Source organism: Spea bombifrons, chromosome 9 (assembly GCF_027358695.1).
Source record: "Spea bombifrons isolate aSpeBom1 chromosome 9, aSpeBom1.2.pri, whole genome shotgun sequence".
Lineage (NCBI taxonomy): Eukaryota > Metazoa > Chordata > Amphibia > Anura > Pelobatidae > Spea > Spea bombifrons.
The window spans coordinates 41,994,003-42,019,497 of NC_071095.1; the positions used below are offsets into that span (position 1 = coordinate 41,994,003).

The following is a 25,495-nucleotide window of genomic DNA, read 5'->3' on the forward strand; positions in this document are numbered from 1 at the left end:
AGGATAGATGTTTTCACACTGGGTGATCAGATAGCACCTGTCAGGTGTGAAATACCAAAATGACTGCAAAAAAAAAAATTAACAAAATGTGAATATATATTCTGCTTACAGCGAACTGGAAGAACTTTAGTTTATTTTCTGATAACGCTTTCACAGAGGAGGAGAAAACAATTACAAAATACACATTGTCCATTCTGAACTAAATTTGCTACACTGTAATATATTGTTTTTAAATAAACAGGCAAATCTGCTATCGAAAAGAGAGAGAGAGAAAAAAAATTCAAATCTGTGCCACCGCTTTGACACTTGGATTTTCCACTACAAAAACGCCTATGAGATGGTGAAGTTTTTTCTTGGTAGAATGCAGATTAAAAGGGCAAAATTCTTAATTTTTGGTTTCCTTCAAAATATGTGCATGAAACACGATGCAGAACCTAAAGCACTTATACTAAAAGCGTTAACCGAGACACTTACAGAAAAGCCAGAAGAAGTCTAGGAGCATCATAAGAAGCCCTCGGAGCACCAGTTCCATCTACTGGCTCAATACTTTCTTATGAATGAGAAGGTGTAAATTGCAAAAAGCACTTAAAAGGAACAGACACCATAGAACATAAAATTTCTATTAAAATATACAAATAAATAAGGAAAATCCCATTCTGTATAAAAGTAAACATCTCATTAATTAAAGACCATGTGGTGGAGGAATGTAAATTAAGTAAGTACTACTAAAGAATGTAAAAGGGTCCAACGGGTGTTTATCACCAATTATACCATGATTGGTGTCATTTTCAGTAAATAATCATCTTATCCATTACCATAGGAAAACTTCAAGGGGACATCACCTTGAATAATGCCGGTTAATTCCATACAAAACAGCATCAGTCATCATGACATTTTATTTACTCAACAAAAATGTAACAATGTATCTGTCAAAACAATAAGCAAGAGACACAAAGTTTGTGTTTAGGGAAACCACAACTGTATTGTCCGTTACAAAGCCAAGATATTCGAATGGCAGTTAGTTAAAAGGAAAAATATTTACAGTTAGTCACATTTACCCTTCCTTTCAGGTAAAGCCTCGGAACACCAGCGTTTTCCTGCTGTATCCCTCTCACATAAAACCGAGGTTCTGCTTTTTAGCTTGGGTGCTCATTACTTCTTCATGCTGTAAGAAACTACAGTATGGCTTAAAGAGAGGCTCATTTCCCCTAAGTGTGCTATCTGGCTTTCACCAAGTGGAGTTCGGCTGCCAACTGTTTCACACAAAAACCACGTCATTCGTTAGCATACACAAAAGGAAAGGTTGGAATACAACACTCAATTGGAGCAAGAGCCAGGGTACCACGCTTCAATATATAAAAATAAAAAAGCAGAGGCTCAGCACTTAAATGGTAAGGTGAGTTTATTTCACACAGGTAACGCTTCGACACACAGGTCTTTCTCAAGTAATTTGTTAGGTCGCACAAGTGAAGAAGCAGAACAAAACACCTTATATTGACAACAGCAAGGAAATGGTCCTTTTTTCATTCAAACATAGAATTAGACGGCAGATAAGGACCAACCATTCGGCCCATCTAGTCTCCCCATTTTACATGTTTTAAAGACTTGGTCCTTAGCCAGGCCATGATCTTGTCTTAGATTCAGGACTGCTTTATGCCTATCCCATGCATGTTTAAATCCCATCACCGTGTTAGTCTCTACCATACTTTAACATTACGCAAGGGAGCAATTTCTATGTTCATCCATAAGAAAAGTCCAGTTTTTAAAATGTTCCACTGAACGTAAATTAGATTCCTTCACACGCACTTTACTTCTCCCACGAGTTCTTGATAACCGCATCAGTGATCACCCCTACACCATCCCCAAAAATTCAGATCTGGAAATATTCACTTAAAAGGCAGGTCATGAATGGAATCTGTCAACTACATATAATGATAAATTAGTGTGAGACATAGTTTGAATATTTTTGGCATAAAAAAAGTAAAAAAAACGCAATTTAACATAATGCACACAGGTTGTCGATGTGCTGTGTGCACGACAAATAGACTGTAAAGCGGGACTAAGCACGGTCATCAAGGGATAAACCACCCAATGCCCTGTTGGTATCCGGTTGTCTTCTGATTTAGAGGGGAGGGGAGCAACTTCTTTCCAAAGTGTACATCTGGTGAATCCTCCTTCTCTCACCTAACCGACCACTTGGCACTGATCAGCCTCAACTAACCAGAGACGCAAATGAAGGTATAAGGATGGATGAGCTGGGGGGAGGGGGGGATAGTGGCAGGTGATGCTCCTATATAAAAGAGACAGGACATTATATTGCAGAAACACATGAAATTCTATAAATGGGAAGTAGGTCCTTTGAAGAGCCAAGCAGCCGTTCCACGTAGAACATCCATTTTCCACTGATCCATACAGTACATGAAATGGTTTAACATTTCAGTAATCAATTCGCATACAATCTAATGTCATTCTGTTCTTGTAGTAAAGGTCAAATTATACAAGCAAGGCTGTCCGCATTAAAAAAAATCCAATATCCTAAAAGATTTTGCCCAAAATAAATTCATGGTATAGTAAAAAGACAGTTTTAGAGATATTACCAAACTAATATGCAGCTTCTCTACGTAACCACCAAGGGCCTTAAACATGGCACACCATACACTGGGCTTTCCCATTCTTATTTTGGTTCACTTGAGTAGACTATCCAGATCACACACCCAATGTTAACAAATCAGGATGTTTTGGCTTCAACTCCAATTTGGAGCTTATTACTAAAAATATGTGCACAAATTGCAGAATATACAGAAAAAGAGTTACGAAACTCTTTAGTCTAGTTCAAGTATAGTTAAGGATTGTTACCCAGTTGTCTCTACGAGTCCAAAAAATCCAAATGATTCTATTTACAAGAACTAGAAATCTTACGATCGTTTGCCACTTTGGCTATGGGAAAAGCATACCAATGTCACAATCCAGAATAAGTAAACAGAATTAAACAATGCTGTATTGTATGAAAACCCACCACGTTGTCCAAAGCTTAAGAAGTTTCAACAAAATTAGCACTCTAAAGAGATTACACAGAGGTGGTGACAATTCCGATTGTTTTAGGAGGCACTGCTTGCTGGTCCCAACAAAATGGAAAGAGATCATAAAGCAGAATTACGAAACGTGGTTTAGCAAAAGTAACACTCCTGCAGTCATATTATGCTCTTCAACGCAGATGAAAGCAGAGTGTCTGCTTTTTACGTAGCATTTTCTCCCTTCTCAAATGCATGGAAGGTTTCAGAGTAGTCCCCCACCACCACCACCACATATGTGTTTGTCTTTTTCCGTACCCCCCCCAACTCCTAGGCTTGCCTAACATACCTCCTGCTTGTGTGCATTCACGCCGTACACCTGCTGTCAGCCTCGCACAACCATTCCAGATCTAACAAGATCCACGGCATGCACAAAACGTGCTCCGCTGAGTCCAATAACAGTGTTTTTGCCAGAGCGCTACACCCAGCAGCAAAGTAAGCCGCAACTTATCTGACATAAGCAGATTTTACTTTTTCCCCTATAGGGTTTAATAAATGCCTAATAAGGTACTTATACAGTCTGCACAGGTGAGGGTGAATAATGGCACTAGAGGGTCCCTAACAGAAAAACATCCTCACATAGTATACAGAAGGCCTGAGAAAACCCATTGTTATCATTTTGGTGGTTCCTGGGTCCCCAGACACACAAGGTTTGAGAGCCATTTATATAAGTTGTGTTCTAGCCTCCAAAGTAGAGGTTTTCAACCTTTCATTTAATGAACTGTCCACGGAACATTGAGAACTACTTTTGAAACTGTACATTGAAAACGTACTGAAAAATAAATTAGGCATTTTTTTGGTAATATCTTTTTGACTATATTTCTTTGTCATGGTTAGTTGCTGTAGACAACAGATATCTGCCCTTCTTTCCTCCAGCCATGGGGTATCAGCATTGCTAGCAAGTTGGAGATCTCTGCTCTATGGAGTTGCTGTTGGTGGACATTACCATTTAAAATCCTTTTCTTGCTGAGTTTCCAGCTCATCTTGTCCACAAGAAGCTACATTTCTAGATTTTTGCTCTATTAATGCCAATCCAGTTGATTCGCGTCAACAAGGATGCCCTTAAAGTTCTCCAGGTTCTGAGAGGTTCTCCAAGTCTGAGCCCAGTCAACTTTGAGGTTAATTAGGACTCTTCTTCGAAGAACTATTAATTAGGCATCAAAAGTAAGCCATATGGCTATACGATTTGTCGAGCCCTGGTCATTTACACAAAAAAAGTTATATACACACATACATCGCACTGTGAAGACAAGCCTTAACACTTGGTATTATTTTAGCACTTTTAGGAACAGGCCTTCAACATTTTTGTCGCAATATGAAGAATAAGATGAAAATACTCAGGGGTTCAAAAATGGCTTAACAGCATTATATAACGCGTCTATACCACATGTACAAAAACAAACGCGTTTCACAAAGGAGGTTTAAGTCCTTTAGAAACATTGCATACAAAATCCTACCCCCAAAATCTAGCGCCAAGTAAATTAAACAAAGTACGGATTCCTAAACATGGACCATGCCTTGAATTCAAGAAAAGGTGTTTACTCAGCACCAGGTCTCTAAGAGATTAACACGTGTCCTTTAGAGGTTGAAATCCAAGAGTTATAAAAATGTAATCCCATAAAATTCTAACTCTTCAGTGTAATTCAAGAGGGCAAAAAAGGGTCAAGAGACGGTAGGTCCTTAAGACATAACAAAGACAAATAAAACAAGTTTCTGCCCTTAAGACATGAAACCAATAGCACCAAGATCACTCATGCAGGCATACTGTGCAAGCGTTGGTCACGCTATGTCCAACAGATACCACCACAAGAGAAGGAACGCAGTGGCTACCCCAACACAGAGGTGCAAGTCCAGCGGGCGAGTTAACACAATACTCCAAACACAGTACACTACAGAACTCTTGGGACAGATCACTTTAACCGTTTCATCTTTCATTTTTAGTTGTTTTTTTTACCCCAATAATGAGCTTTCAGGTCCGAGCCAAGGAGTTTTCACTTCTGCCGGTTATTTTATTTTCAATGTTCCCAAATTTTGAGAAGGCAGGATCACTGCTCCGGCAGAGGGTGGTGCAAATTTGCCTAGATTGATAGGTGACATTTTCAAGGGATACTCCAGCCATCATCTGAAATTGCATTCAACAGCGGAATGTCATCTTTAATTTAAGATGACCACTTTAATTACCCCACCTTCTGAACACTCAGACTGCGTGGGGGCAATGTGCTGCATTATTTTAGAAAGGTAAGTAGTTAATTTCCCATGAAATACTCATTCCTCATCGGTGGCGCTGTAAGGGACGTTACATTGTCCTCCACTACTGCTGCTTCCGAGCCACAATGTGTGATTCTATGTCACACCATCAGGCCCAGCTGATTGGCTGAAATATGTGCCGACATGATCAGCATGCACCTGTGGCCCGTTAGCTAACAGTTGGTCAATCATGGAAAAAGATATATATCTTATTAGGGACACCAATGTTTCCGAAAATTCCACAAAGACGTTTAAAATAACTTTTATGAGAAAAACACAGCTGCCAGAAGTGATCTCTTCTATTTCACTCTGTTCAAGGTATAGGGGGCAGAAATCACTGAACACCACCCTGACATAAAATCCAACAGCCCATCCCGTAAATGACAGCAGGACAGGCCCAATACACAGCACAACTCCTATTAATATGGGCAACAATCCACTACAAGGAAAACAAAAACATGCAGCCTCCAAGCCTTAAACCCCCACAGAACTTCATAAGGAGCCTTTCTTTGATTTAATGCTTAGAGTGGTGCAATCACCATAGCAACATCATTTCTGATTGCTCCTCACTTAGCCCCACGATAGGCTTTAAATAATATATAAATAGGGGCTGTAAAAAAAAAAAAAAAAACTTTGAAGTTGTTGTAAATTGTGTCTGCCTGTGTCCCAGATCACCTACCAGGAAACACTTTCCCCCTGGCAAAAAACCCCACTGTGTGTGTAATATATATATATGTGTCACACACACACACACACACACACACACACACACGATCGCTGGGGGGGTCACTGCTTTCCCAAGGATTCCACTCCTGTATGCCAACAGCTTTGATAAGGACAGTCACTAAGCGATAAGAGCTTTTCGCTGCTTTAACGTGGAAAATAAGCCTTGGGGATAAGGGATGCTCAGCCATCGGCTGCCGGCATATTTGCACAAATACGGTAGTTTCGCAGTCAGATCACATGACAGTCTTGCAGGTAACCTTCTTTCTAAAGTGCGTTGCTGCCCCTAAACCACCAGCCACAGCTCTTCTCCTCAACACATCGTCAGTCTTCCGCCTCCAGCTACTCGCGGTACAGACGTATAACCCCCGGTACATGTGCTTACCTGAGGAGCGGTAACAACTCCGTCCTCCCAGCTCCAGTCTATGATGATACTTCCCAGATCCTCCTCACCTGCCCGGCCACAACCTAACCCAACAGCTTGTACTGGAGGCTAACACCGAGGCACCACCCAATCACAGCACCGCCTCCTTCTTGGTCAACGTCTCCGTTAGCCTAGCGCGCTGTCCATCAGGCAATCCGCTCCGCCTACTCCACACCCCTTTGCTATCACCCGCCCTCCATATAGCCGCGCCCACGTACTGCCGTTTCTGCCATCTGGTTGGTCAGTCTCATTGGGTAGCGCGGTAGATTGGGTGTTGATCGCTCTTAGCAATGCTCTCATTGGGCACGAGGGCGGCCACTCAAAAGTTCGAGGAGGAGGGCATTTCCGCTGTGTGATGTGTGGTTTGGTTGATCTGTGGCTCTTGGTACACCCCCATGAGGGCGGAGTCTCAGGCTGAGCGGTTACTGCCGGATCAGCTTTCGGGGAGGTTTGCATCGATTTTGTAAATTGCGTAATCCCAGTTTCACTATCGTAATCACATTGTCCCGGGTTGACGCTGAAGAAGTCATCACCGGGAATCTGCTGCACAAGATACAGTACAGTAGTACTTAACCCTTTAAGGACCGGGCTCATTTTTCGTTTTGTACCCTGTGGGACCGAGGCTGTTTTGACACTTTTGTGGTGCTTGTGTTCAGCTGTAATTTTCTCCTCACCCATTTAGTGTACCCACATAAGTTATATATTGTTTTTTTCAGGACAAGATGGAAAAAAAAAAATTTTTTATGACTTTTATTTGAAAAATCTTTTACTCACCTAAAAAAGCAAGTAAAAAAACTAGCTAAATAGATTCTACTACTTGTCCTGAGTTTAGAAATACCCAATGTTTTTATGTTTTTTTGCTGTTTTTTGTAAGTTATAGGGCAATAAGTACAAGCAGCGTTTTATGATTTCCAAATCTTTTTTAACAAATCTGGTCAGTCTGCCTCCATCTCCTCTTTGGAACATCTTTGAAGCTGGTTAACTCAATTTAACCCATTCAAACCATATATTTTTGAAGACTAGACACCCCAGGGTATTCCAAATGCTGTTATTTTAACCCTTTCCATGCACCAATTATAGAACTACACTTTGTCAAACTTTGTAATAGTAATTTTTTTTATTTTTTTTTTCACACAAATTGTACTTTAGTTATAGATATACAGGTTCTGGTATATGTCACTGTCAAACAACACCCCAATGTGTGTTCAGGAACATCTCCTGAGTGCAGTAATACCCGACATGCATGGGTTTACGACAAAAAAGCGCACTTCCCAAATGTGGCATTTTAAATCTCAAACAACACGACGTTGTTTGAGATTTAAAATGCCACATTTGGGAAGTGCGCTTTTTTCTCCATTTTGAAAAGTCTGTACCTATGCCCTATCTTTGAGCTTGGCCACTCCAATTTACCCCATCAGCCATTTTCTTTTTATATTAGACACCCCTTGGGTATTTGAAGTGCTTTTATTTTAACTGTTTGTTGAGATTTTTGAAAAATTTTAGCACTTGCTCAAAATAATAAACTTTATTTTTTTATTTTATTTTTTTTAATACTTTTTTTTTACACATTTTGCTGGTACTGGTATACATCACTGCATAATTATTTTTAAATGTTAGCACATTTTTTTTTTTCCATTTTTTTTTTTTTTTAATATTTTACTAATCACATTGTGATTAGAAAGCTGGGCTCCATTGACTTGCATGGTTGAATGCAGTACCTTTATTCAACCTGCAAGTGGAGCCAGAGTTCTCTAGAGGGTCTGGAGACCATCTAGCGAACTTTTAAAACTTGATTGTTTTTTTTACAGGGCGGCCGCCATCTTGCTGATGGCGAAGAACACCGGCAGCCCATCCAGAGGTAAGTGTTTGGTGTCGCTGGATGCCTCCTGATCGAGGCATTCCAGCGACACCATTTAAGTTTAGGAGGCCCCCGATGCCGATCTCGGCCTTGCTGAACGCCTCGACATCGAGGCATTACAGTAACGCCGTTTAAGCGAAGAAAGTGATCGTTGATCACTTTCTAAGCTTATTTAATTTTTTGACAGTTCCTGAACCGGCAAAGGTCATTAAGGGGTTAAAGAGACAGCAGAGATCTTAAATACAGCGATTCGCGACCATCGGCTCCTCTCCATCGATGTGTGTTTCATTCAGCACCCTGGTGCACACATCTTTATAAGTACTGAAAACTAAGGCTCAGTATTTAGGGAATTTCCTAAAAACGCAGACCACGTGTTCGCTATAAGTTACTAATACACACCTTACAGCATCATTCTGAATTGGTTAGAGGGACAGGTTTGTTGCAGGGGTAGAATTAGAGGTGTGGCTGCGGGGGGGGCAAGGTTTTAAAGGGACACTCCAGCAATCGTATGGCCTTTAAACAAGTTTATATTACAAGCTTTATTAAAATGGATCATTTATTTTTCAGGTGGGTACTCATCTACTATCTGCGAAGCTAGTCCTTCCACCTGGAAGCCTCTTGAAAATCAGAACACGGCACTGCTTGCATCACGTGTAAGCAGTGATGTGTTCTGGCCAGGACCTAGGCCCAGAGGGGATGGCAACCTGCTGTCACAAAACCAGGGGGTAAACTGGCCGCTGCTCAATGGTCCAGTTACAGGGTAGACCTATGGTCTCCCCAGTCGGCCCATTTACACTATGGATGCTTAAGACATTTTATACTGGGGTATGATGTCATATCCTGGTATTTCGTTGGAGAACGCAAAGTGGGTGACTGAGGGCTCTGCTCTGGTCCGACTGGCCCACCGGGATACCAGGAAATTTCCCAGGAGGCCGGCAGACCAACAGTCAAAGCGGCCGCAAAGTTCAAAGCGGCTGCGAGCGGGGTTGAAAGCAGCTGTCAGCCGATGCCATGCTACCACCACCAACCCCCTTACACATCCATGCTATCACACACACACTCATTCACAAACATTTAAATACTCATTCATAACATTAATCACACATACTTGCTCAAAAACCCTCCCCCACCCTTACCTGAACTGCACATCTCCCACTCGCAGACTTCTGCAGGGGCTCGGCTGTGCGAGCAACTTCTCTGGCCCCGCCCCCAGAAGAAGGAGGGGGGAGGCAGAGTTATGTGACACTCTGCTAGCTTCCTGTTCTCCTGCTGCTAGTAGCAGAGACGCTGCTTGCGACCAAAGCCCGGTAAGCAGCATGGCCCCAGCAGACATTTTTTTGAGGTCTGATTAGAAGACGACCTCGATTATAAGACTCTGGAAAAAAACCTCGTCTAATAATCGAGCAAATACGGTAATATGGCTTGCCATCAGGGGCAGGCTGGGCAGGGGGGCAATTGCCCCCCAGGCCGCCCGAAATCTAATCTAAACGGCCGCTGGGTGCTGATGCCGCCGTCGGTGCTACTTTAATACGTTTTTTTTAAATTTAATATGACATTTTAATATACCGTATTTGCTCGATTATAAGACGACCCCCCAAATCTTAATATTAATTTAGGAAAAAAAGAAAAAGCCTGAATATAAGACGACCCTATAGGAAAAAAGTTTTACAAGTAAATGTTAATTCATTTAAACTAATTTTTTTTAATAAAAGCTATGATTGAGAAAAATATTTTGGTTTTATTTCCTTCTATTTTCCAACCTGCCCCCCAGTTATGCACATCTGCCCCAGAAATGCCTTATAGCCCCTAAATGCCACTGTGCCCCATGATATGCCTATTAACCCTCTAAATGCCACTGTGCCCCATGATATGCATTTTAACCCTATATGCCACTGTGCCCCATGATATGCCACTCTGGCACTTAGAGGGTTAAAAAGCATATTATGGGGAAGAGTGGCATATAGGGAGGTTTAAGGCATTTCAGGAGGCAGAATGGCATATAGAGGGTTAAAAAGGCATATCTGGAGGCAGAGTGGCATTAAGGGGGTTAAAAGGCATTTCACAGAGCACCCTGCCTCCAGAAATGCCTTATGCCCCCCATTTAACACCCCCCCAACTTACCGGTACTTCTGAGTCTCCTGTCATGTAGCTGGGGCAGCGTGTAGACTCACGCTGCAGCCGGAAGGAGGCGTGGCTAGCAGCGGGGGTTGTCTGCGTGCATCGCGCAGACATTCCCCGGCTGTCAGAGATCAGAGTTCCCGGCGCCGGTGCGGGGAACTCTGATCTTTGACAGCCGGGAAAGGTCTGCGCGATGCACACAGACAACCCCTGCTGCTAGCCACACCTCCTTCCGGCTGCAGCGGAAGTTGTCTACGCGCTGCCCCAGCTGCACATCAGGGACTCTGAAGTACCGGTAAGTGGGGCGGGGGGTTGAGACAGGATGATCCAGATCCCTTGCAGCTGCGGGGGATCTGGATCTTAGTCGTCTCATAGTCAGACTTTGAGGTCTGATTATAAGACGGCCCCGATTATAAGACGAGGGGTATTTTTCAGAGCATTTGCTCTGAAAAAAACCTCGTCTTATAATCGAGCAAATACGGTAATATGGCTTGCCATATTAAATTGAAAAAAAAAGTATTAAAGTAGCGCCGGCGGCATCAGCACCCAGCGGCCGTGTGTGATGGGCGCCTAGTGATGGGAGCAGCATGAGGGGTGAAAGCTGAGTGCGAGGGGGCGGAGCTTTCACCCCTCACGCTGCTCTCATCACTATGCGGCCATCAGACTGCTGGAAAACTGATCTAAACGGCCGATGCGTGCTGATGCCGCCGGCTGGCGCTACTATAATACTTTATTTTAAATTTAATATGGCAAGCCGATCCGGCATATAAAAAAAAAAAAGTATTAAAGTAGCGCCGGCCGGCAGCATCAGCACGCATCAGCCGTTTAGATCAGTTTTCCAGCAATATGATGGCCGCCTAGTGATGGGAGTAGCGTGAGGGGTAAAAGCTTCGCCCCCTCGCACTCAGACTGCTGGAGCACCGGATGTCGTGTCAGTGACATCCTGTTCACGTAGAAAACAGTCTGCTGCTACCAGAGGACGGAGGCCTAGACGAACCCCCCCCCAAGTGGAAGAAGTAGAAGGTTAGTAAACCAATTTATTTTTGTACAAACTATATATTTTTTTTGTATTCATTAAAAACTAAAAGAAATAGGTGTGTGTGTATATGTAAGTGTGTCCGTGGGGGACAAACAACATAGTTCAGCTCCCCATTGTCATCTCTGTCCCCAATCAGCCCCTCCCAGTGTAACCTCTGTCCCCAATCAGCCCCCCCATGTCACTGCTGTCCCCAATCAGCCCCTCCCAGTGTCACCTCTGTCCCCTTTCAGCCCCCATGTCATTGCTGTCCCCATTCACCTCCCCAGTGCCACCTCTGTCCCCAGTCAGCCCCTCCCAGTGTCACCTCTGTCCCCTTTCAGCCGCCCATGTCATTGCTGTCCCCATTCAGCTCCCCAGTGTCACCTCTGTCCCCAATCAGCCCCTTCCAGTGTCACCTCTGTCCCCAATCAGCCCCCCATGTCATTGCTGTCCCCAATCAGCCCCTCCTAGTGTCACCTCTGTCCCCTTTCAGCCCCCCATGTCATTGCTGTTCCCATTCAGCTCCCCAGTGTCACCTCTGTCCACGATCAGCCCCTTCCAGTGTCACCTCTGTCCCCTTTCAGCCCCAATGTCATTGCTGTCCCCATTCACTTCTCCAGTGTCACCTCTGTCCCCAATCAGCCCCTCCCAGTGTTACCTCTGTCCCCTTCCAGCCTCCCATGTCATTGCTGTCCCCATTCAGCTCTTCAGTGTCAGCTCTGTCCCCAATCAGCCCACTTTAGTACTATGTAAGCACATAGTACTTCATAGAATTGTCTTTGTGTGCATGTTCCTAAATATGGATTTCATATACTATATTAAAAACAAGAGATTATTTGACTGCACTGGCAGATAGCTGTAAGCAAAGAATTTGTTGCCCTCAATCTCTCTTCGTCCACCTTCGTCCACCTACAAAGACAGCCAACAAATTAGCTTCCACTCTGACATCAAAAGCCTCGTTACATGAGGCCAGATTATTGTCGCAAATACATACATTTTCTGTGTCAATAAGTGGCATGCCCTGATTTGTGTCACCAGGGCCGGACTGGGAATGACAGGGTCAGGGGAACAATGCTGCGTGGAGACAACACATTTTAGGTCTCTGGTACCACGTAAAAAAGTGAAATACTCTGCCCAAGCCAAAGTGCTTAATAAATCATTAGATAAACAGCTAATTCATGATGCGTGTTTTATGGCTGCAACAACTAATCGATAATGAAAATCGTTGCCAATGAATGTAATTATCGATTAGTTGAATCGATAATTTTTTTTCTATTGCCACAGAATACGTGCAACAGAGAAGACTGTGGAGGCGGTATTGAAAGCTGTCTTAAATTAATTTCGTTGTTTGGTGAAAAATAGGTGTTCTCTATCTGAATCTCTGTTCCCGGGGCTAGGTTGTGTATGTCCTTCAGCACACCAGCATCCCAGGGCCAAAGCTCAGTCTACATATTGGGATGATGTGGAGTGTAAGTTCTGGGAAAAGATCACTCTGGCTATGATTCAAAATCAATTGAGAGGGAATATAAAACAGGCCTGGTGATCTTCTCCATGTGGAATGTACTAAGTGAAACCCAGGCTGCAAAGAGACTAAGAGAATGTGAGAGGATAGAATATGACTCAGGCTGAAATAGATGAAATGCCAATACATCTCAAGATGTAGAATTCCCACAGTTACAATAATAATATGTTGTATAGATACAGTTTTATCCCTTATCCTCACAAGTACAGAACAATGAATTGCTTGTTACGGGTTCCCTATTTTGAGTAAAAGTTAAGAACGGGAGTGATTATCCATTTAATTTTTGAAACAAATGCCATCTATTATAATTGCTGCACTGGTGAAAGCCATAGCTGGGAAGTATCCTGAGATGGCTGTTCAGAGCTCCCCTTCTTCTGGGGATACGGCTGCAATCAGGGCATGGGGCTAGCCCCAGTTAGACGTTAAAGGGGCTAGAAGTGTATAGACACTAGGCAGAAGTCAGGCAAGCAGGACATAGGTGGCAGGTGGACATAACCAGACACTGCTTCCCTGCCCATAGATTGAAAATACTTACCCAGGTGAAGCCCAAAGTATTGATTGTTAGATGTTAGTCCTGAAAGCCTACAGCAAATGTCCTCTTCCTGTACATACGTACGCACATAATTATTTATTCTTAATGTTTAAATGTCTAATGATCATTATAGACTTCATTAAACTGACTGGAAATCGTGAGTCTACTATTTTTGGTTATCAAATATTACATAGATTACTGCAAAATACCAGCTATAAGGCTAAAGATACCACTTCTGCATAATATGTAAATATGTGTTTATGTTGCAGCATGACCTAGTTACAGGTGCTGCCTATAAACCCAACCCAAACACCAGCCTACTCTTTTTTTTTGCACCCCCCCATATACTTACATTGGCGTGATTTCCTGCTTTTTGCGTGGGAAATCCAGTTGCAGTAAACCAAACTGGTTTCACAATACCTCGTACAGCACTGTATTAATCACGCTGCCATTCATAACATGTTGCTTCTCTGTGGCCTCGCTAGCGCTGCTTCCTTATGGGAAACTTTTAATCGGCTGGCAGGTGTTGTTGCTGGAATAAAAGGCACGTTCCTCACTATACAGTACAGTTGCTCCCACGATAATATTCCTTCCTGAAACTAGATTCCCATTTTATTGATTTTTTTTGCAAATATGATTTAATGAGAAACGATGATAAAACAAATGTGTGTTTCCTAGGACCTCTCGGTCTGCTGTATTAATACTCATTAGAATTGCCACTCATCAGAAGCCTGGAATTTACTGTAACTTGCACCTGTGTTCCTGCCAACATACAGGGAACAAAAGAGAATTCTTTGCTGATGGTTTCTACCCAGATCACCACAAACATCTAATTTATGAACAATTGCCCCAGGACCAAGCTTACTTTAGGGTTCCCCTGTTGTTGTGTGCATAAGTAACACATGCACATTGCCTGAAGAAGGGAGGATCATCAATGGTATTGGCATTAGACTGGGCTAGTGGCAGCTAGGGTGACAGTGCTTGTGAACGCAATAAGGGAGGCTTGCCTAAGCCTCGTTTACATTAAAGGCGGCCCTTTCCCTATGCATATTTATGGCAATTACGTAGCTGTATAACAAGAGACAAGTGTAGATCTGCCAGAACAACTTGCCCAAGTGTTTTGAATCATTCTGATGAAAGAGAATGCAAGGTATTCTTAAGACATAAAAAAAAATCTCACCCAGGATTCTACTACAGAGGATGTGGTTGTGAGTGTTGGTTCGTCTGCATATGGTAGGCTTGCACCCCTGTAAAAGCAAAACATGCGCAGAGACTCTCCAAATGACGAGATCTCCCCAAAAGCCTACGATCCTGTATCATATGGACTACAATTATGTTCCACACAAGCCCAGAGCAACTGCACAGATTGCGCACAGCAAAGGCGTTTCCCTTCTCTATCTCTCATTATAGTTTCATATATGACTTGTTATCGTGGAAATAAAAACATATTAAGACATAGTCATCTTAAAAAGGAAATACCTCGGTGGCCTGCATGGCGACCTGACCGGACGCAGGGAGAGAGCGCTCTGCTGACCCAGAACTTTTCTGCACGCCATCTACACCCGTGGTGATACTTCCACATCTTTCACTCTTGCACGATCCCTGTATGATGGCTAACTCTCGCTCTCGTAAATCTTCCACTATGCCCAGTTACTTCGAACCAAAATCTCGAAAAAAAATTCTGACTCTGGCCTACCTTGTGTGCCACGATCCAACGCTTCGTCTCCACGTCAATCCTCACCACTGGCTTTGCTTGAGCATCAAACTGAGCAACACCTTACCTCGCACATGATGAACTCCCTTTTACAGGAGAAGAGGATGCAGTTGAAACAAGATCTCCAAGACATTGTCACCTCTCTCCGCCATGATATCGATGCCCTAGATGAACGCACTGACCAGTTGGAAAGACAAATGGATGACTTTACAGACGCACGTAATACTCTTACAGAAGAAAATACCACTGTTCACACAGAATTGGAACTTCTCTGCACCAAAATTATGGACCTAGAAGATCGGTCCCGCCAAAACAATATCTGTCTCAGAGGCATCCCGGAGGAAATGTCTCAATCTGATCTACCAGACTTTGTTCAACAACTATTCAAATCCCTCTTGGTAGACAATGCACAGGAGATCCGCTTGGATCGCCTCCATAGGGTCGCCAGACCACAATCAGTCAGATTCAAGTCCCAAGGGACGTGCTTACCAGGATCCACTATAGGGCTGCAACAACTAATCGATAAAATCGATAATAATCGATAATGAAATTCGTTGGCAACGAATTTCATTATCGATTAGTTGAATCGATTTATTATCGATTATAAAATGAGGGTTTTTTCAGAGCAAACGCTCTGAAAAATCCCCCTCATTATATAATCCGTTTAGTCTGACTCACCGTCTCACAGCAGCAGCTCCTACTTACTCCCCCTCCCTGTAATCACTGTGACAACTGGCCCCGCCCCTTCCTTCTCCAGGCCAGAACCACATGGCTGTGACACTCATCTAAGTGTAAGTATATATATATATATATATATATATATATATATATATATATATATATATATATATATATATATATTGTGTACACATATATATATATATATATATATATATATATATATATATATATATATATATATTTGGGCTACTGAAAGTTAGGGGAGGTGGGGGTTAATTTAGGGGCAGTTATGGTTAATTGGGTGTTTAGGGTTAATTTAGGGGCAGTTATGTTAATAGGGTGTTTAGGGTTAATTTAGGGGATGCTGTGGTTGATGGGGTCTTTAGGGTTAATTTAGGGGATGCTGTGGTTAAGGGGGTGTTAAGGGTTAATTTAGGGGCAGTTATGGTTAATGGGGCGTTTAGGGTTAATTTAGGGGAATCTAAATCCTGGGGGCAGTGAAGTGACATATCTGGGGGTATAAGGCATATACAGTATATAAGGCAGATGTGGGGAGGGCAGTGTGGCATGTCTGGGGAGGACGGAGTGGTGTATCAGGGTGTATAAGGCATATCTGGGGGTAGAGTGGCATATCTGGGGGTAGAGAAGTGGCATGTCTGGGAGGCAGGGTGGCATGTCTGGGGAGGATGGAGTGGGGATATAAGGCGTATCAGGCACAGTGGCAGATGTGGGAGGCAGCGTGGAGTGGCAGATGTGGGAGGCAGCGTGGCATATGTGGGAGGCATTGTGGAGTGGCAGATGTGGGAGGCAGCATGGCGTGGCATATGTGGGGAGGGCAGGGTGTCATGTCTGGGTAAGATGGAGTGGTGTTTCAGGGGGTATAAGGCGTATCAGGCACAGTGGCATGTGGGGGGTAGAGTGGAGTGGCAGATGTGGGAGGCAGCGTGGCGTGGCAGATGTGGGAGGCAGCGTGGCGTGGCAGATGTGGGAGGCAGCGTGGAGTGGCATATGTGGGAGGCAGCGTGGAGTGGCAGATGTGGGAGGCAGCGTGGAGTGGCAGATGTGGGAGGCAGCGTGGAGTGCTGTGGTAGGCAGCGTGGCATATGTGGGGGGGCAGCATGGCATGTCTGGGAGGCAGCGTAGCAAGCCTGGGCTCAAATGTGCATATATTGGGGGGCTGGTTGGGAAATAAAGACAAGAAATGTATTATCAAAGTTTTTTTATTCTGCTGTTTGTATTTAACATCATTTGTTTAGTAAATTATTTTAAATAAATGAAAAATTTACATTCATTTTTTTTATCCGATTAATCGATTCATCGAAAAAATAATCGGCCAACTAATCGATTATTAAAATAATCGTTAGTTGCAGCCCTAATCCACTACTTCAACGTCAAGGAAAGCATCATGCAAGCAGCGCGCCGCAAACCACATTTACCTCCATGGTTCCGGGACGTGATGCTCCTCACCGACCTCTCTCAACTCACACTACAACGCAGACGTCTGTTTTCTCCAATCACAACGCTTCTTTGATCGCATCAGATCCCGTACCGATGGGGCTATACTGTATGTCTCTATGTTTCCAGAGAGGGCTCTACAACTGCTATCTCCACATCTGACGAAGGTACGCATCTCCTCCAAACCTGGGGCTTCACTACCGACCAACCACCGGCATCTTCACGCACCAACACTACACGAAACCGCTCGTCTCCACCAAGAAAACTTCGCAGAGAATGAACAGTTCAATCGAAGACCTGAGATATCTCTGGACTTGCCCCTCTCATCTCCCTCTCAGCTTGGACTGGTAGACCAACTCAGCTAAGTCGTGTTCAAAAATTTTTTGTTGTATAATTTTTATCACTTCACGTTATGTTATTATTTCTGGCCTTGGTGATCGCTCTCCCAAAGCACCTTCTGCTCCACTCGAGCTCTCCACCTTACCCCGTTGTGCTATCGGTTTAGCACATGATCGATTCTACCTGGTTTAATTGTTTTGGTTTTCGTTTTACATATTATTTTCAACAATTTTTTTGTTCAATTTATTTTGATATATGGCATGTCTTCTCATCTGATCGGGCGGCTGCCCTGTATTGGTACACGCTCTGATGTGTTGGGTCTCCCCACAGTTGCAAGGTGTCGACTTTATGTAACTTCGTGCACTAATTTCCTCCCTTCCCGTGTACATGGCTAAACTTAACTTACTTTCCCTGAATGTTAAAGGGCTCAATAAAAGCAAAATCTTGTGGGAGGAGGTCAAGTCCTCTAAGGCCAACATCATATGCGTTCAAGAAACCCATTTAACCCCTTAAGGACCGGGCTCATTTTTCGTTTTCTACCCTGTGGGACCGAGGCTGTTTTGACACTTTTGTGGTGCTTGTGTTCAGGTGTAATTTTCTCCTCACCCATTTAGTGTACCCACATAAGTTATGTATTGTTTTTTTCAGGACAAGATGGGCTTTCTTCAGATACCATTATTTTGATCGTATCATCTTATTTACTATAAAAAAAATAAAAAAAACATGGTGAAAAATTGAAAAAAAAGACATTTTATGACTTTTATTTGAAAAATATTTTACTCACCTAAAAAAGCAAGTAAAAAAACTAGCTAAATAGATTCTACTACTTGTCCTGAGTTAAGAGATACCCAATGTTTTTATGTTTTTTTGCTGTTTTTTGTACGTTATAGGGCAATAAGTACAAGCAGCGTTTTATGATTTCCAAATCTTTTTTAACAAATCTGGTCAGTCTGCCTCCATCTCCTCTTTGGAACATCTTTGAAGCTGGTTAACTCAATTTAACCCATTCAAACCATATATTTTTGAAAACTAGACACCCCAGGGTATTCCAAATGCTGTAATTTTAACCCTTTCCATGCACCAATTATACAACTACACTTTGTCAAACTTTGTAATAGTAATTTTTTTTATTTTTTTTTCCATACAAATTGTACTTTAGTTATAGATATACAGGTTCTGGTATATGCCACTGTCTAACAACACCCCAATCTGTGTTCAGGAACATCTCCTGAGTACAGCGATACCCCACATGCATGGGTTTGTCAGATTGTTTGGCTGGTAAAAGGCTACTTTTGGGGCATGCGTAATTCAGGTGGTCATTTGGTCATTCTGCCTCCATCTCCTCTTTGGAATATCTTTGAAGCCGGTTAACTAAATTTAACCCATTCAAACCATATATTTTGGAAAACTAGACACCCCAGGGTATTCCAAATGCTGTTATTTTAACCCTTTCCACGCACCAATTATAGAACTACACTTTGTCAAACTTTGTAATAGTAATTTTTTTCACACAAATTGTACTTTAGTTATAGATATACAGGTTCTGGTATATGTCACTGTCAAACAACCCCCCAATATGTGTTCAGGAACATCTCCTGAGTGCAGTGATACCCGACATGCATGGGTTTGTCGGGTTGTTTCAGATTTAAAATGCCACATTTGGGAAGTGCGCTTTTTTTCTCCATTTTGGTCAGTCTGTACCTATGCCCTATCTGTGAGCTAGGCCACTCCAATTTACCCCATCAGCCATTTTTTTTTATATATTAGACACCCCTTGGGTATTTGAAGTGTTTTTATTTTAACTCTTTGAGATTTTTGAGAAATTTTAGCACTTGCTCAAAATAATAAACTTTATTTTTTTATTTTTTTTTATTTTTTTAATACTTTTTTTATATTTTTTTTTACACATTTTGCTGGTACTGGATGGTTCATCTAGTGACATCACTGCATAATTATTTTTAAATGTTAGCACATTTTTTTTTTTTTTTTTTTCCATTTTTTTTTTTTTTTGAATATTTTACTAATCACATAGTGATTAGAAAGCTGGGCTCCATTGACTTGCATGGTTGAATGCAGTACCTGTATTCAACCAGCAAGTGGAGCCAGTTCTCTAGAGGGTCTGGAGACCCTCTAGCGAACTTTTTCGTCTCTCTTGTTTTATTTCCCGGGCCGCCGCCATCTTACTTGATGGCGAAGATCACCGGCAGCTGCGGCTGTGACCGCTCTCCGGAGCGGTCACAGCCCACCTAAAGGTAAGTGTTTGGTGTCGCTGGATGCCTCCTGATCGAGGCATTCCAGCGACACCATTTAAGTTTAGGAGGCGATCGTTGATCGCCTCCTAAACGCTTTTAAAACGGGCGTCCGCCGCCATACAATGTATGGCGGCTGTTGACGCCCCGGGGAGGGGCCAGACATGGCCCCCGATGCCGATCTCGGCCTTGCTGAATGCCTCGACATCGAGGCATTGCAGCAAGGCCGTTTAAGCGAAGAAAGTGATCCTTGATCACTTTCTAAGCTTATTTAACTTTTTGACGGTTCAGGACCGTCAAAGGTCATTTAGTGACCTTCTTGTCATGACGGTCCTGAACCGGCAAAGGTTCAACACTGGAGGGCATCCAGCGACACCAAACACTTACCTTTGGATGGGCTGTGACCGCTCCGGAGAGCGGTCACAGCCGCAGCTGCCGGTGATCTTCGCCATCAAGCAAGATGGCGGCGGCCCGGGAAAATAAACAATAAAGATGATAGAGTTAGCTAGACGGTCTCCAGACCCTCTAGAGAACTCTGGCTCCACTTGCAGGTTGAATACAGGTACTGCATTCAACCATGCAAGTCAATGGAACCCAGCTTTCTAATCACTATGTGATTAGTAAAATATTAAAAAAAAAATTTAAAAAAAAATGGAAAAAAAAAAAAAAATGTGCTAACATTTAAAAATAATTATGCAGTGATGTCACTAGATGAACCATCCAGTACATTGCAAAATGTGTAAAAAAAAAAATATAAAAAAAGTATTAAAAAAATAAAATAAAATAAAAAAATAAAGTTTATTATTTTGAGCAAGTGGTAAAATGTCTCAAAAATCTCAACAAAGAGTTAAAATAAAAGCACTTCAAATACCCAAGGGGTGTCTAATATATAAAAAAAAATGGCTGATGGGGTAAATTGGAGTGGCCAAGCTCAAAGATAGGGCATAGGTACAGACTGACCAAAATGGAGAAAAAAAGCGCACTTCCCAAATGTGGCATTTTAAATCTCAAACAACCCGACAAACCCATGCATGTCGGGTATCACTGCACTCAGGAGATGTTCCTGAACACACATTGGGGTGTTGTTTGACAGTGGCATATACCAGAACCTGTATATCTATAACTAAAGTACAATTTGTGTGGAAAAAAAAAAAAAATACTATTACAAAGTTTGACAAAGTGTAGTTCTATAATTGGTGCATGGAAAGGGTTAAAATAACAGCATTTGGAATACCCTGGGGTGTCTAGTTTTCAAAAATATATGGTTTGAATGGGTTAAATTGAGTTAACCCGCTTCAAAGATATTCCAAAGAGGAGATGGAGGCAGAATGACCAAATGACCACCTGGATTACGCATGCCCCAAAAGTAGCCTTTTACCAGCCAAACAATCTGACAAACCCATGCATGTGGGGTATCGCTGTACTCGGGAGATGTTCCTGAACACATATTGGGGGGTTGTTTGACAGTGACATATACCAGAACCTGTATATCTATAACTAAAGTACAATTTGTGTGAAAAAAAAATACTATTACAAAGTTTGACAAAGTGTAGTTCTATAATTGGTGCATGGAAAGGGTTAAAATAACAGCATTTGGAATACCCTGGGGTGTCTAGTTTTCAAAAATATATGGTTTGACGGGGTTAAATTGAGTTAACTGGCTTCAAAGATCTTCCAAAGAGGAGATGGAGGCAGAATGACCAGATTTGTTAAAAAAGATTTGGAAATCATAAAACGCTGCTTGTACTTATTGCCCTATAACTTACAAAAAACAGCAAAAAAACATAAAAACATTGGGTATTTCTAAACTCAGGACAAGTAGTAGAATCTATTTAGCTAGTTTTTTTACTTGCTTTTTTAGGTGAGTAAAAGATTTTTCAAATAAAAGTCATAAAATGTGTTTTTTTTCAATTTTTCACCATGTTTTTTTTATTTTTTTTATAGTAAATAAGATGATACGATCAAAATAATGGTATCCGAAGAAAGCCCATCTTGTCCTGAAATAAACAATATATAACTTATGTGGGTACACTAAATGGGTGAGGAGAAAATTACAGCTGAACACAAGCACCACAAAAGTGTCAAAACAGCTGCGGTCCCACAGGGTACAAAACGAAAAATGAGCCCGGTCCTTAAGGGGTTAATTAATTCAATATCGTTTCAATATGGAAACAAATTAAATCCGATATTTTACGTTGGAGACAATTTGAACTCTCTTGGATGGGACATATTAATGCCCTCAAAATGACTGCTCTTCCCAAATTGCTTTATGTTCTCCGTACAGTACCTGTGTCCCTACAGTACCTCCCCCTATGCTGTTACATTCCATATAAAGTATTTTATTAAGTTCACTAAAATCAAGGGTAAATCTCGGATTGCTAACCGTACCCGTTTTGTTTCCAGACTCCAAGGCGGCTTGGGAATCCCACTCATAGAATCTTATCACGAGACTTGTATTTTATCCCAGGCTCTAATGTTCCATGCTAATTTTAATACACCGACCTGGGCCACTCATGAAGACGCTATCCTCTCGCCTTACAAAGTCTCACAGCTCGGGGGGACAGACCGCACGCACCACCCTCCTCTCCAAGACCCAGGGCCACACTGGCCCACCGGGATACCGGGAAATTTCCCAGTGGGCCGGCAGATCCGGCAAACTAAAATTGAAAACAGCCGCTGAGCGGCTGCGAGCGGGATTGGAACGATAGTGATGGGAGGAGCGTGAGGGGTGAAAGGTCTGTGCGAGGGGGCGGAGCTTTCACCCCTCACATTGCTCCCATCACTAGGCGGCCATCGCACACGGGTACTGGGTGCTAATGCCGCCGGCCTGCGATACTTTAATTCTTTTTTTTTTTTTTTTATTTAATATGGCAATAGCTCCGGCCGGAGCTACTTTAATACTTTCTATTTTTATTTTTTTATTTATTTTACTTAATATGGCAAGCCGATCCGGCATAATAAATTTAAAAAAAATGAATAAAAGGGAACTTTTTCATCTAAAAATGTTTGCAGTAGCAAATGTTTTGATTCCATTATGTGTGATGTATTTAATTTATTAGGGCCTTTTAACACTTTACTTTCTGGCATTTTAATACAAATAATGTGATAAAAAGAATGTTTTATGGTTATTTGTACAGCAAATAGTGTGACTCGGGTATGTATAAGGGGTGCGTGTGGGTATAAGAGCTCGACCGCGAGATAAACTATATGGGGCTGGTCTCCAAATGTTTCCAGGGCTGCTTTTCAGTCCCAGTCCAGCCCTGCCCAGACCTACCCCCTGTCACAGACTGGGTCCAAGCAGATGACTGAAAGGACCCAGCGCGCCCGATGTTTGTATGCAGGAGTCACAGTGCAGTAGTGGAGTTTGGACGGGGCCTGGTTGCAGGGTGACCACACTCACCCAGGTGTTGAGCACCTAGGGTAGTGCAGCCAAACACCAGCGCCCTGATATGGCAGCGGATGAAGTCCAGAACAAAGCGAAATCCTGTAGGCACCCTGGAGCAGGCATGAAACATATCACATGAATCACGTGCAGGATGCTGCAGGCTGGGAGAATGGAAGCTAGGCAAAGGGTAATATAGCAGACACATGACAAGCAAGGGAAAGGGAGACCAGGCAAGAAACATGATATAAGATATACACGATAAGTGGCACAAGACAAGGAATAAACATAACCAGACAAGATATGAACAAGACAGGTAAGGGCACCCGACAGGTTACATCACAGACTGACACACATGAATACCGAAACTAGCCTAGGACTACATGATAACTATTGGAGATTCCATCACATGATATGGCCATAGTATGCTTAGCCCACCACTACGCCAAAGTACTCCAATGACGGTGGGTCCTAACGCTAATCCCTGCTGACAGTGGTACACAACAAACCAAACATGGAAACCAAACACATAGCACTGAGACATACCTTAGACTGCAGACTGCAGAGTGAGACAAACAGAACACACAGGTGGGGCTCACCTAATAAAGGAAACAGAGCTGAAGCAAAGAGCCGGAGCAGAAGCAAGGAGTGGAAAATAGAACAAAGCAAAAGTAAATCCAGGAATGGATCAAAGCAAAAACAGGGAAACTAAAGCAGGACAGATATGCAGCTCCGCAGCCTGGGCAGACCGTGACAACCCCCACGACAGCCTACATGCTAACAATCTGGAATAAATGGCTACGGTGTTTCCCTTCCCTCGCTAGATTTTTTCCCTTCACACCTTTAGAAACAATGGAACTCCTTATTCCTGATTTAACCATCCGCAACTGGCTTCGCCCTACACTAAGGACCTTGGGTCGCTTATATCAAGGCACTTCTCTGGCCCCTTTCGACCATCTCACTCGAACTCATAACATTTCACACCACGATTTTTTCAAATATTTGCAAATCCGTCATGCCCTTAACACCAAAGTCACCCCTGTGACCCCTTCTCCCCTCATTCCTCACCCGATTGTTAAACTATTTACGTCAGTCCCGTACATTCATGGAGCAATCTCTAGTTGGTACTCTCTGTTACTTTCCAAATTTTCCAATAGTAAATTATCTCATATGTTAGCGTGGGAGAAGGAGTTACGGGTCACATTCCCTCTGGAGTCTTGGATAGAAGCGGAATCAATGATGAAGGGAGTTTCCCACTGTTTAAATCACCTAGAACTCCAGAAAAAACTTAGCTGCCGCTGGTACCTGACTCCAGTACGTCTTTCCTTCATGATCCCTGGCTACCCTAGATCTTGTTGGAGAGGTTGTGGCCAAGAAGGCAAAATGCTACATATGTGTGGAGGAAGGTATTCTCCATTATTGGTTCCATTGGTTCCATACTCCATGTCAGATTAGACCCTCTTTCCCATAGGGGAAACCCCCCTATTACATATGTTTCCAGACCCCCCCCTCCCCCAGTCTTGTGCGTAAATTAATCATTCACTTCTTTATAGCCCTATTGTGGATACAATGTTACCTTGATTGTACCTTTGTGCACAAATGTATATTAATTTCGACTCTACTGTACTTATTCCGCTAACCTCTGTATGGTCATTCTACTTCCTCAATTGCGGAATCTTGATACACTATATTTTATCTTGCTGTACATGTTATTTTTTTAATCCGAATAAAAACGTAATAATAAAAAAAAAACAGGAAATACCTCTAGCACATCTAATACCTCTAACACTCCTAATATTAAACGTGTCAATAAATGTGTCGTCAGAAGTAAAAACCTGGTTGTGTTGTAGAACACTTTGCAAAGGACTTTACAACTCTTCTCAGACCCAAGACACTTCGGACCAGGTCTTCTTTAAGAATTCCTTCCCCTGGGTATTCAACTACATGTCCTACCTGGTTTTAGAAAGCTACTGTGTAAAGGATTCTTCTCTTTCATACTACTTTTTCTATAGGCCTAGGACACAATTCTCCTGCAGGAAATAGGTGATACTGGGCCAATGCCTGTAAAACTCCAATAGGCATTACAATTCAGCTATTATAAATGTATGCTAGCTGAACTGAAGAATATTTCATATTTTTTATGTATGTAGAATATCTTGTCA

General features: G+C 42.5%; 1 protein-coding gene across 4 annotated transcripts in view; it reads right to left on the bottom strand.

Annotated features, from left to right (window-relative positions):
- NUMB (NUMB endocytic adaptor protein) overlaps positions 1 to 6,565 on the bottom strand; it is an 82,583-nt gene extending 76,018 nt beyond the window's left edge. For all 4 annotated transcript variants that reach the window (XM_053474911.1, XM_053474910.1, XM_053474909.1 and 1 more), the window contains exon 1: positions 6,427 to 6,565. The gene's annotated coding sequence lies outside the window, so the exon portion shown is untranslated. The remainder of the gene's footprint in view (positions 1 to 6,426) is intronic.
- Positions 6,566 to 25,495: the final 18,930 nt, after the last annotated feature.